This window comes from Odocoileus virginianus, chromosome 30 (genome assembly GCF_023699985.2).
Source record: "Odocoileus virginianus isolate 20LAN1187 ecotype Illinois chromosome 30, Ovbor_1.2, whole genome shotgun sequence".
NCBI lineage: Eukaryota > Metazoa > Chordata > Mammalia > Artiodactyla > Cervidae > Odocoileus > Odocoileus virginianus.
This window is the reverse complement of record NC_069703.1, coordinates 8176714-8189856: the sequence shown is the minus strand read 5'-3', so window position 1 is coordinate 8189856 and position 13143 is coordinate 8176714. Positions and strand designations below refer to the sequence as shown.

At 36.9% G+C, this 13143-nt stretch overlaps 1 protein-coding gene across 7 annotated transcripts in view; it reads left to right on the top strand.

Moving 5' to 3' along the window:
- SATB2 (SATB homeobox 2) overlaps positions 1-13143 on the top strand; it is a 248557-nt gene that overhangs the window by 159689 nt on the left and 75725 nt on the right. The gene's annotated exons all lie outside the window — the stretch shown is intronic.

Below are 13143 nucleotides of genomic sequence, written 5' to 3'. Positions count from 1 at the left end.
ATCACAATGCCGGCTGGTACACTTTGCTTATGGGCTGGAAGCATTTTCCTTCCAAGCCTTGTTTTATTAGGAGTTAACAAGTTGGCTCTGAATATCTTGCTCTAGGCAGAGACTTTGCAAGCGAATTCTCAATCCAGAGACAGATTCTCTTTAACAAATTTAGAGGGAAAAAAAAATCTTTAGGTTTCATAGTCCTAAAAGACTTAGCTTTTTTTTTTTTCTTGCCCTTCAGCCCTTTCAGACTCCTAATATTTTCTTTAATTATATTTAGTGAACTCTTCTGGTTATAGTTTTGTTTTTAATTTCCAGTGGTGTGGGATTTATATCTGGTATATATGGAATATTGGCTTTAGCTCTTGAAATTGTGTCTATGTTTGTGTAACAAAAAAGTAGTTTTTATATAACAAATTGACTTTGGACCTACAGTTATTGACTAAGACAGAAAAATCAGAAGTATTTTCAGCGATTGGGCATGTTCAGTATTGGCAGACATGATGCTGTTCTGGTTTGTCAGGAAAATTAGTGTTATGTTTACATTTAAAAAAATTAACTCAGTGGAAGACTTTGGGTGTACAGTAGGGCTTTTTAATGTTGATGTGTAGCCCAGTTCAGAGAGAGGAGTCTAAATAAATATCAGGTTGAATCAGATGTAATTGCCATTTACATAGGTTAAAATTGTATGCCACCAATTTCATATAGTAGTTCATTCATGTGAATTTATTGTGATTTCCTGAGATTCTCAAGTTATTGCCATGTTATATGAGTGTGCATACCCCATTTTATTTTTTGTTTCAAATGAACACTTCATATTTACAGAGCTTAAAAAGAGTGCTTGCGAAAGCTCTCAGTTATGTGATTCATGTGTCATCAGTCAGGAGGGAATCCATGCTGATGGCACTCATTTGGGGATAAAGCTTTTTGGCAGCAACAAAAGTAAAAGAATGGGAAGATTCATGAAAATAAATATAGTGAGTGCAAATTTATATTACAGATGACTAGAATGAATTGCTAATAACAACAAAATAGGGATTAAAGGAGCTATGTTTTACCATCAAATAGAAATGCATCTTATATCGTAGGCAGTTGCTACAGGTCCGTCTCTGTACCAAGCTGTTAAACTGTCTGAAGCAAATCTATAGATAGAGTTCTTTCAGGCTAGTATTATTCAGCACTGTGTCTGTAGGGGCTGTCGTCATAACTGGTACATTGTTTGTTGTTTGTCGCTAAGTCATGTCTGACTCTTTGTGACATGCCAGACCTCCCTGTTCCTCACCAGCTCCTAGAGTTCCCCCAAGTTCATGTCCATTGAGTTGGTGATGCTATCCAACATCTTATCCTCCGCTACCCTCTTCTCCTTTTGTCTTCAGTCTTTTCCAGCATCAGGGTCTTTTCCAGTGAGTTGGCTCTTCATATCAGGTGGCCACAGTATTGAAGCTTCAGCTTCAGCATCAGTCCCTTCAAGGAATATTCAGGGTTGATTTCCTTTAGGATTGACTGGTTTGATCTCCTTGCTGTCCAAGGGACTCTCAAGGACCTGATACATAGTAGCTGATTAATAAATAAGTACAAAGTAGTTGATAAATTCTCTCCTGTGAATTAAAACAATTAAAAAGCGAATGTGGATAATCCTGTTTTAGTGATTAGCTCATGCAGTTGGGAAAAATCAGTAATTTCCTCACCGTTCAGAACTGACTGGTTCTGCAGTCTGTCGCATCAGGCAGGTTTGCAGGGTACAGGGTGTAGGCTGCAGGGAGAGCCCCTGCCACTCAGATGAGTCAGCCACTCACCATGTCGCCTCTGCGTGTGTGGACCACATGCACACCTGCACACGTGTACAAATAGAAAGCGGGACTTGTGTGTTGGAAAGTTGGTAAGTCCTGACTCAGACCCTAAAATGAATAACAGCCACATGCCCCAAGTTGGGCAGTTTAGCGTAAGCAGTGGGACAAAGGCTTTAAGGTCCTAAAGACATAAGTTTGAGTTCTGTTACTTGCTTTAATAAATTTATGACATTGTTGTTTTTCTTTTTTTTTTTTACCCTGAACTTCAACTTCTTCAATAAAGTGGCATAATAATATCTATGTGGTACAGTTTTTATGTGAGAATTAAGTGGTACTGATGTGTTAAGGGTTAGCTCAGGACCTCAACTACTATATAAATGGTAGAAGGCTTGAAGTTATCTGCAATGCACTAAGAATAAAAATACTTTTATCTAAAGGAAATACAACAAAAGTACTTGTGAAGCATGTAGTTCCTGAGAACTTCACTTTGGGTTGTGCAGAAAAAGAGAAAAAACAAAAACATTAGTTTTTACTGGCCCTGTGATTTGTTTATTATGCTTATAAGACCAAAGCCAGTAGCCCTAATCATTTTAATTTTTCCTAAATATTTGTCTACATTTGGACTACTATTTGACCTTGAACAAGTTATCTAACTTCTCTGGTATTAGACAGGATCATTATCCTTAAAATTAGGATCCAAGGTTTGGGGGTTAGGGTTGAGGGCGCAAGGGTCTTAGGGTGGAGGTTTGGAAATCCACAGCAGTGGTATGTGCAAGATTATCTTTTCCCTGTGCTCAAGATGTGAGTACCCATTCCAGACTATTGGTTTGATTGGCAACTTTTCTGCCAAGAGTGCCACATGGTCAGCCTTTGTCTTACCTTGTAGAAATTGCTTCCAGAGTACTTTCTGAGGCCGAAGGAGGCACAGAGAAATGAATTATTCTTCTCTCCCCCGACCCACAGTTTTATTTGGCTGTGTTCTTCTATCCAGGGTTTCCAGGATTTGTTCTGGTGAATACTTAGAGTGTTAGCTTATTATGGAATCCATTAGCACTCATTCTTGCTAATCTGTTTACATTTGCATAAGCATCTTAATGGTTTAAGGAAAAATCCATAGGCCAGAAATTCCAGAAATTTCTCAGTGCAAAGCCTTTTACCCAATTCATTGCTTTCTACTCATTATAACTATGGACAAAACCCTAGGGCTTCTTTCTCAAAGGCAATTTTGTTAAGGTTTGCATTGAAACACTTGGTTCATGTTTCTGGAAAAAATTATCAGTCTTTTAAGCAGTGTTGACAGATAAACTTGCAAGAGCAATACTACAAATGCTGTTATTACCAGTGTATAAACTACTAAACTACTATTATTCTTGTTGCATTGGGGAGTTTCACAAAAAGAGATATCTTGAGTTAAGTCTTAATTTTTGCCAAGCAGTCAAGAAACGGAAGCAAATATTGCAAGGGAATTGCTTTGAAAATCCTCGCAACAATACTGTTTATTATGCTATTAGATGAATAACCTGGAAGGTTGCTTTAAAACCAGTTTACAGGTAATCTTTCTCATTTTGCAGGTCATCCCCAAATGCCCCAGCTAGTTAGAACTTAGGCTTTAAAAATCCCAGTTTGCTCTTTGCACCTATCCTGTGCCATCTCGCTTTGCTTAGCAGATAACTCTATGTATATGGCTTCACCTTTTGCTCATCAGTCCTCTTCAGAAAGTATACTTTGGGGCATAAAGTCACTTGAGTATATTTGGAGTACTGAAATTTTTCTGGGTTTACTTTTTATAGCATCTATAGCAGATAGAAGTATGAAAACAATGAGATCTAACAGAGAAGCAAAAAAAAAAAGAAAAAAAAAAGCTACCGTGTGTGTCTGTTTCTTTTGCGTGCACGCTCTTGCTTGGCCGTGTCGTGTCAGGTTCTTTGCCACCCTTTGGGTTGTAGCCTGCCAGGGTTCTCCATCCATGGGGTTTTTCAGGCAAGAATACTGGAGTGGGTTGCCATTTCCTCCAAGCCAGGGAGCGAACCCACCTTTCCCACATCTCTTGCGCTGCAGGTGAACTCCTTACTGCTGAGTCGTCCAGGGAGCCCCTCTGCTTCTTTAGTTCTGCGTGTGAGACAACCAGGATTTACTGTATGGTACGGGGAACTGTATTCAGCATCATGTAATTTACTATAGTGGAAGACAATTGGAAAAATAATATAGATATATACACATGTATGTGTAAGTCAATCACTTTGTTGTGTGCTGGAAACCAACACAACATTGTAAATCAACTGTTCTTCAGTTGGGGCTTCCCTGCTGGCTCAGATGGTAAAGAGAGTGCCTGCAATGCTGGAGAGCCGGGTTCCATCAGTGGGCTGGGAAGATCCCCTGCAGAAGGAAGTGGCATCCCACTCCAGTGTTCTTGTCTGGAAAATCCCATGGACAGAGAAGCCTGGTGGGCTACAGTCCATGGGGTCACAAATTCTCAGACATGACTGAGTGACTATCACTTTCATTCTTCAATTAAAAAAAAATTACTGTAGAACCCTTTTCTTCTGTTTTATGGTTAATGTGAATGTAACTTGTATATATTTAAGGCATGTTTTATTCCTTAAGTTTTCTTTCCATTTTTTATTTATAGTAGTTTTTGAAGCATAAAGCTGTATTTATATACTATTCCTATAAATTTAATTTCCAGAGTTGTGAGGTTGTCATTTTATTTCCCATCTATTCTGCTGTCTCCTAATTTGAAAGTCAAGATATAAACTATTAAGCCTCAGTTGGAAAAGCTAAATCTAACACATTCCTGCATGTGCTTTGAAGCGTATGATTCTAAATTGACAATGAATTCTTTTAAGCTGTAGGGATTTGTTTTAAAAAGCAATATGATGTAACATGCCATTGTTACTTAAACCAAAGGAAAGGTTGCAATTCTTCAGATGACCCTTGGGAAACAGGAGACACTGGTCAGAATGTCCTAATCAGGTCAGAATGGTCAGAATTTCCTAATTTTGAAATGGCAAAGCTAATCTGTTAATCATAATTATATAGACATTTTCTGAAATGTACAGTAACATTTAAACAAAGACCTTTCATATAGATACTGATCATCTAAAATTTACCCTTACAATTCTAAGATAATGATATTTTCCCTACAGCAAAACTAAAATCCAGAGAAATCTCCAACTTGCTCAAAAGGAGGTCTCAGAGCTAGTAAGAATTAGAATGTAGATTTGAGTGCAGTTTTCTAATATCAGGTCCAATTAATGCTTCTTCAGTATAATATGATCACCAACAAAAACTAAAGATACATCATAGAGAAGAAAATTCAAAATGTTTAGATACATTTATAATACAGTGAGGGCTTTTCTGGTGGTTCAGACTGTAAAGAATCTGCCTACAATGCAGGAGACCTGGGTTTCATCCCTGGATCGAGAAGATCCTCTGGAGAAGGGAATGGTTACCCACTTCAATATTCTTGTGTGGAGAATTCCATGGACAGAGGAGCCTGGCGGGGTATAGTTCACAGGGTCGCAAAGAGTCAGACACGTTAATACTTACCACTTAACTAACTTTAATAATATAGTGAAAGTTCAGTAAGATTGAATCCTTAATGTCATTAGGGTTTAGAGAAAAAAAAAAGAAATATGACAGTTTTAAATATCTGGTATAATCTCAAAAGACAGCAACATAAAAGCCCAGACAATACAGAATAGGATTCTCAAATTTCAGAATACGTAAAAGTCACCTGGCAGCTGCATCTTGTATACTCTGAAAAGACAGTAAGTAAAAGCAAAAATGATACAGGCATTGATTCTCAAACTTTACGTAAGAATTGGAAATTTGGTGTACATTAAAAACTCAAAGAGATTCTGAGTTTGTATTTCTAGCAGTCTTCCACGAAATATAAATTTTGATGTTTCATAGGACCATATTTTTAATGTCTTTGACACAGACCTGAAATGTTCAGTGTACGTCCATCTGTGTATGTCAGCATGCACACACAGACAGACAGACACACGGACAAGGTGGACAGTAATAGTAATGATAAACACTGCATAGTGCCAGATACCGTTCCAAGTGTTGACATGTATTAACTCATTTAACCTGCACAATGATCCGTCAAGGTAGGCATAATTTTTAACCCACATTAAATGTACTAAGGCACAGGGAAGTTAAGTAACCTACCCATGGTCACATGTCTACCAAATGGGCAAGCTGAGATTCAAACCCTGGCAGTCTGGCTTAGAAATCTCTGCTGTTAACTTTTATGCCGTACATCTTTCCCAATAGCTGAAAACATATTTACCCAAAACTGCAATAAAGAAATTATAATAAAAATTAAGTGCCAGATAGGAATATGACAAGTTTACATATAGACATATATTTTTTGAGCATTGAAAATGTTTCTGCAACTTTTTAAAATATATATGTATAAGTCAGGGATTTGTGATTCTTAAATACTTGACTTCCTGGATGTACTGTGAAACTGCATGAAATAAAATGAGATTTTTTTTGAACCAAATACCTTTTCATTGTAATACAGATAAATCCCTGGGGAGGAGTGCAAGTTTCTTGACTGTGAACAACCTGTCAGAGCCAGCAGTCTTGGGCATTGAATAGCTAATATTCATAGGGTGCTCTTGATTAGAACGTCTACTTGGAGTTGTATACAACCCCAGAAGCTCAAAGGATGTTTAGATAAGTAGTTCCCAGTCTGTTATTTTCACTCAGTCCCAGAAAGTTCAAAGGAATTAGCAAGATCCTCCAGGAATTGTGAGTTTCTCAGAAACTTGAGCAGACTCCAGATCTGAACTACCCACCTGCAAGGCCCCAGGGCTGGGACCCTTCTCCAGAGGTTAACATAGCTACAGAAAGCTGCTCTGCTACTAAACATAGACGCGTTTCAGCCCCGCTTGCCACATGCTGGGGACTTGTACTTGAAGCTAGGGACATCATTCCTTCCCAGGCACTTCTCATTCCACAAATTATGTTTAGGGACTTTGGCAATGGTAGAATCAAATTCATTGTGAATTAAATTGCAGTTCTGATGTAAAACTCTGGAAGCAGTTGTATTTTTAATGTCTCTTTAATAAGTAAGCATTTTGGCTTTATTGAGGATGTGTTCTGTTATGAATGTGAACACTGCTTTTGTCATGAGAGGCAGCACTCCATTGTATTCTTCATGTTTTTTAGGATTTCTGATCCATGACTAAGTATTGTAGAGATAAGATGAGCCCTTAGAACCAGGGCTTACCTTTGGTCTTGGTTTAATTTAAGACAGGCTTAACCTGATATTTTCTATCAGAGTGAAAAAGCAAAATGCAAAATCAGGCACAAAATTAGGTCTACATTTTCGTCACTATGATTATTTTCAAATAATTTAAAAAGAAAGAAAAGGGGAAGAAGAGAGGGAAGGAGGGAGAGAGGAATGAAAGGAAGAAAAGAAGGAAGGAAGGTCAGAAAGAAGAGAGAAAAGAAGTAATGAATGTTCAAGCTCACTTTTCAGGTTGAGTCTGGTACATTGTGATGCTCCTCTGACTTTTTTTTTTTTCAAGTATTTGTATTTCACCTACTGTGACATAAGAGGCTAAAATATTATTCTGATATTATTTGTATAAGAGTGGCAGCAGAAGAAAATGTTTTTCAGATTTGACAAAATCTATGCTTGATCATTTGATTTTCAGGCATTTTTAAAGTTGGGATGATGGTTTTTTTTCTTTATTATTTGAAGTAAAGAATTTTACTTTTATTGATAGAGCTGTCAAGGCCCGGGAAATGTTGATGAAGCCTCATTCTTTGACCGAACTTAAGACAAGCTCTTGAACCTTTTCCTAGGCTCATCTGTGCACTTCCTTGTAAAATCCAGTTTTACGAGAACCCTGCTAAGTCAGTTTAACCAGAACCTGCTTGATATCTGATCAGCCTCGATATCTCATTCTTATCGGGTTCCTCATCCTCTAACATCCCCTAGGTGATGTCTGATCACCCTGGCCTGTCTTCAGCAAAGAATCCTGTTAGGTCAGTTTAGCCAGAATCCCTCTTACTCATGATGTTTCCTTTTGGTTATTTTCCACCTCTGACCCCCAGTCTGTTCCTTGGCTGTAAATTCCCACTTTCTCATGCAGTTTTTGGAGTTGGGCCTAAGTCTCTTTCCCCGACTGTAATATCCCATTGCAGTGGTCCCTATACCTGTTGTGATGCTCTTGGATAAGGTCTGCCTTAACATCTCTAACAACATAGGGGGTATCTTTATTCTCATAAGTAAAATTTTAACACTGGTAATCTGTGTATGGGCAGGACCTAGTTTTCAGAAATGTTTTGTTTGGCTTTTCTTGTATTTTGAAAATGGAGTTATTTGCCAGTACCTAAATTTAGGAGCTATCCTGCAAAAATCCAGATTAAAAAAAAAATATTATTTTTGGAAACAACATCTAAAGAAATGACAATATGAGGAAGACAACTGGCTGAGGCAAGGTAGTGACTACTCTCTTTGGACTGGAAGACTTTCTCTCCTAGTACCTCTGCGGCTGGCTTCTCTGGCTGTTGCGCTCTACCTGGCTGTGTAGGCATTTGAATTTGCAATGCCTTCATTGTGGTTTACTAATGAGTTAGTACTTCATGATGTGGCCACATGTCACTAAAGATACTTCTTCAGTCACTGTTCTAAACTATATGAAATTATAAGGATCTGGGAACTCATTAGAAAAGGGGAATTAGTATGTATCATCTTAAAGGATGCGAAGAACTGACTCATTAGAAAAGACCCTGATGCTGGGAAAGATTGAAGGCAGGAGGAAAAGGGGACGACAGAGGATGAGATGGTTGGATGGCATCACCGACTTGATGGACATGAATTTGAGTAAGCCCCGGGAGTTGGTGATGAACAGGGAAGCCTGGCGTGCTGCAGTCCTTGGGGTCGCAAAGAGTCGGACACCACTGAGTGACTGAACTGAACTGACTGAATCTTAAAGAAAGATGGACTGATATTATTCTGATTCTTGTTGCACCAAGTTCATAGAGATTTCACAGAGCTCAAGAAAGTAACTCAAATGTAATTAAGTACTGAAAAATGAAAATAGTGACATTTTGGAAAGTTAGCTTTTGATCAAAGAATGTTTGCATTATGAGGATATTTCTTTTTCTTTTTTTTGTAGAAAAAGAAATGAATAAAATGTCTACTTCTTAAGTACCTGAAAACATAGTTTGCTACTTGAATTTGCCCTTATTTTGACTGAATTAAAAAGCAAGCAAACAAAAGTGAATTGAATGTTTGAGGGCAAGTATTCCTGCCTGAGAAGTATAATTTTACTCTGGAAACTTTGTTCTTCATTTATTGATGTGGTGTATCACATTGATTAATTTGTGGGTATTGAAAAATCCTTGCATCCTAGGGATATATCCCACTTGATTGGATTCAGATTGCTAGTATTTTGTTGAGGATTTTTGCATCTATATTCATCAGTGATATTTGGCCTATAATTTTTTTTTTTTTTGTAGTACCTTTGTCTGATTTTGGTATAAGGGTGATGGTGGCCTTGTAAAATGAGTTTGGGAGTTTTCCTTCCTCTTCAATTTATGGAACCTTTTCAGAAGGATGGGTGTTAGCCCTTCTCTAAATGTGTGATAGAATTCACCTGTGAATCCATCCAGGACTTTTGTCTGTTGGGAGTTTCAGTGCTTGTGGTTGGTCTGTTAATGTTTTGTATTCCTTCCTGATTCCGTCTTGGGAGATTGTGACTTTCTAAGGATTTGTCCATTTCTTTCATTGTCTGTTTTATTGGCATGCAGTTGCTTGTGGAATTCTCTTTTGATCATTTGTGTTTCTATGTGTCAGTTGTAAAGTCTCTTTTTTCATGTCTAGTTTTATTCGAGTCCTTTTTTTTTTTTTTTTGGTGAGTCTGGATAAAGGTTTATCAATTTTGTTTATCTTTTCAAAGGACCAACTTTTAGTTTCATTGGTCTTTGCTATTGTCATCTTCGTCTCTCTCATTTATTTCTTCTCTGATCTTTATGCTTTTTTTTTCTTTCTGCTAACTTTAGGGGTTTTTTGTTTGTTTGTTTGTTTTTCTTTCTCTAGTTGCTTTAGGTGTAAGGTTCAGTTGTTTTTTGAGATTTTTCTTGTTTCCTGAGGTAAGATTGTATTGCTATACTTTCCTCTTAGAACTGCTTTTGCTGCATTCCACAGGTTTTGGATCATTGTGCTTCCATTTTCATTTGTTTCTAGATACTTTATTTCCTCCTTGATTTCTTCAGTGATTCATTAGTTGTTTAGTAATGTATTATTTAGCCTCCACATATTTGTGGTTTTCTCAAAATAGTTTTTTTCTTGTAGTTTATTTCTTATCTCGTAGCACATGGTCAGAAAAGATGCGTGATACAGTTTTAATTTGCTTAAATTTACCAAGGCTTGCTTTGTGGCCCAGCACATGGTTGATCCTGGAGAATGTTCCATATGCACTTGGGAAAATTGTGTATTCTGTTGTTTTTCAATAGAATGTTCTATAAAAATCAATTAAGTCCATCTGGTCTAATGTAACAATTAAGGCCTTTGTTTCCTTATTGATTTTTTGTTTGGATGATCTGTCCATTGACAAAAGTGGAGTGTTAAAGTCACCCACTATTATTGTGTTAATTTCTCCTTTTATGGCTGTTAGCATCTGCCTTATATATTGAGGTGCTACTATGTTTGTTGTATGTATATTTACAGCTGTTATATATTCTTTTAGGATTGATCTCTTGATCATTATATAGTGTCCTTCTTTGTCTCTTATAACAGTCTTTATTTTAAAGTCTGTTTGTCTGATATGAGCATTGCCACTTTATCTTTCTTTTGATTTCCCTTTGCATGGAATACCTTCTTCCATACCCTCTTCACTTCTTTCAGTGAGGAGCTTACAATAGCAACTTCTGTCCTGTGAAAACTGTGTTAGATCACCTTGCTCAAAGGCTCTTAACTATTTGCTTGGCTTGATTTTAAGTGTTTCTTATTACAATACCTGAAAAATGTTTGCCTTTAGAGGATAAGATTAAAATAGTTTGTTTACCTTGAACTTTATGAAGGAAAGGTGAATGCAAAATAAATGAATTACTTCAAAAGGATTAAGTTATAAATTGAAGTCTTAAAGAAGTTTGAAGTAAACTTTTGACTTATTTAGGAGTTCATAGGAAAGTTAAGCAATCATTCAGTTTTTTAAAAAATCATGAAAAAATATTGTATATGTCTGAATATAAGGTGCTCCCAAGATATGGATGTCTATGTGCTTTACCAGTTAGAAGTTTTAAATATAAAAGTCTTTAGACATGTAATAAAATGATCAGGTATATATTTACGTTGTTAATGTGTTAATTTGCTTCCTTGTATGTATTTAAAAATCACGTGTTATATAAAATATTAATTTAGAAATATTACTTTCTTGATTGATTTTTTTCAGATACTTTACATATGACTTGATTCTAGTGACTTTGTTATCTCTAAATTCTCTGTTTTGAGTCATCTCACCCAGTTTTCCAGCACACATCACATTTGCCTAAATATTTTGAGACTCAGTACTTTTTCTTTGGGACTTTATTTTGTATTAGGGTATAGCCAGTTATTAATGTTGTGATAGTTTCAGGTCAACAGTGAAGGAACTCAACCATACATATACATGTATCCATTTTCCCCCAAGCTCCTCTCCCATCCAGGCTATCACATAACATTGAACAGAGTGCTACGCAATAGGTCCTTGCTGGTTATCCATTTTAAATATAGCAGTGTATACATGATCATCCCAGATTTCCTAACTGTCCCTTTCCCCTGGCAACTATAAGTTCATTATCTTAGTTTGTGAGACTCAGTACTTTTTTGATCAATTATGATTCTGTTACTGTAAGCCATCTGCGAATTTACAAGCACTGTTTGCATATTGAAAGGTGTGATTATTTAAAAAATTTGTCTTACAGGTGAATACTTTTCTGCTCTCTAGCATGTAATCACTCAAAGAAGTTTTCTTTAAAGGAATACCAATAGACTTTTCCATAATCATATACAGCAGTTCCAATTGTAAGAAAAAATTACTAAATCCATGTGGAACTTTTGCTTTATCAGAATTTGGGGGAATTCCCTGGAAGCCCAATGGTTGGTATTACAGGCTTTCACTGCCAGGGCCTGGATTCAGGCCTGGGGAAATATTAATAGAATGCCTCAAGCAGAGTGTCAAAATAAAAACAACAGCATAACACAGTTTTTGTTAGATTATATCCACACGCATTGAAGCTGGCAAAGATAGAGGTTGTTTCAGCCTAATGTGTTTTCCCCAAACAAACCTTAGCTTTACATAATAATGTAATACAGAGATTTAGATAAGGATTTGATTTGGTATGATGTGACCTTTTTTTTTTTTTTTTGATATGAGTCTTTCTTGAGAAATATTCTTGAGAGAAGAAAGGACTGCCTCACGTTTGAACATACATGATACTTTCCTTTTTCTCCCTTTCAAAGTTATTCCTTAAATCTTTACTAAAGTACAATAAAACATATAAGAAAAATAACCTGGAGAAAGGGAGAATTTTATTTAATCATAAATCAGTTCACTTCAGTTCAGTCATTTAGTCACACTTCCCTGTCCATCACCAACTCCCAGAGCTTATTCAAATTCATGTCCATTGAGTCGATGATGCCATCCAACCATCTCATCCTCTGTCATCCCCTTCTCCTCCCGCCTTCAATCTTTCCCAGCATCAGGGTAAAGTCCAATGAGTCAGTTCTTTGCATCAGGTGGCCAAAGTATTGGAGTTTCAGCTTCAACATCAGTCCTTCCAATGAATATTCAGGACTGATTTCCTTTAGAATTGACTGACTGGGTCTCCTTGCAGTCCAAGGGACTCTTAAGGGTCTTCTCCAACACTACAGTTCAAAAGCCTCAATTCTTTGGCGCTCAGATTTCTTTATAGTCCAGCTCTCACATCCATACATGACTATTGGAAAAACCATAGCTTTGACTAGACAGACCTTTGTTGGCAAAGTAGTGTCTCTGCTTTTTAACATGCCATCTAGGTTGGTCATAGCTTTTCTTCCAAGGAGCAAGCGTCTTTTAATTTCATGGCTTTAGTCACCATCTGCAGTGATTTTGGAGCCCAAGAAAATAAAGTCTCTCACTGTTCCCATTGTTTCCCCATCTATTTGCCATGAAGTGATAGGATTGGATGCCATGATCTTAGTTTTCTGAATGTTGAGCTTTAAGCCAACTTTTTGACTCTCCTCTTTCACTTTCATCAAGAGGCTCTTTAGTTTCTTCATTTTCTGCCATAAGGGTGGTGTCATCTGCATATCTGAGGTTATTGATATTTCTCTCGGCAATCTTGAAAGCAGGTTAAAGGCTAACAGAGTTTT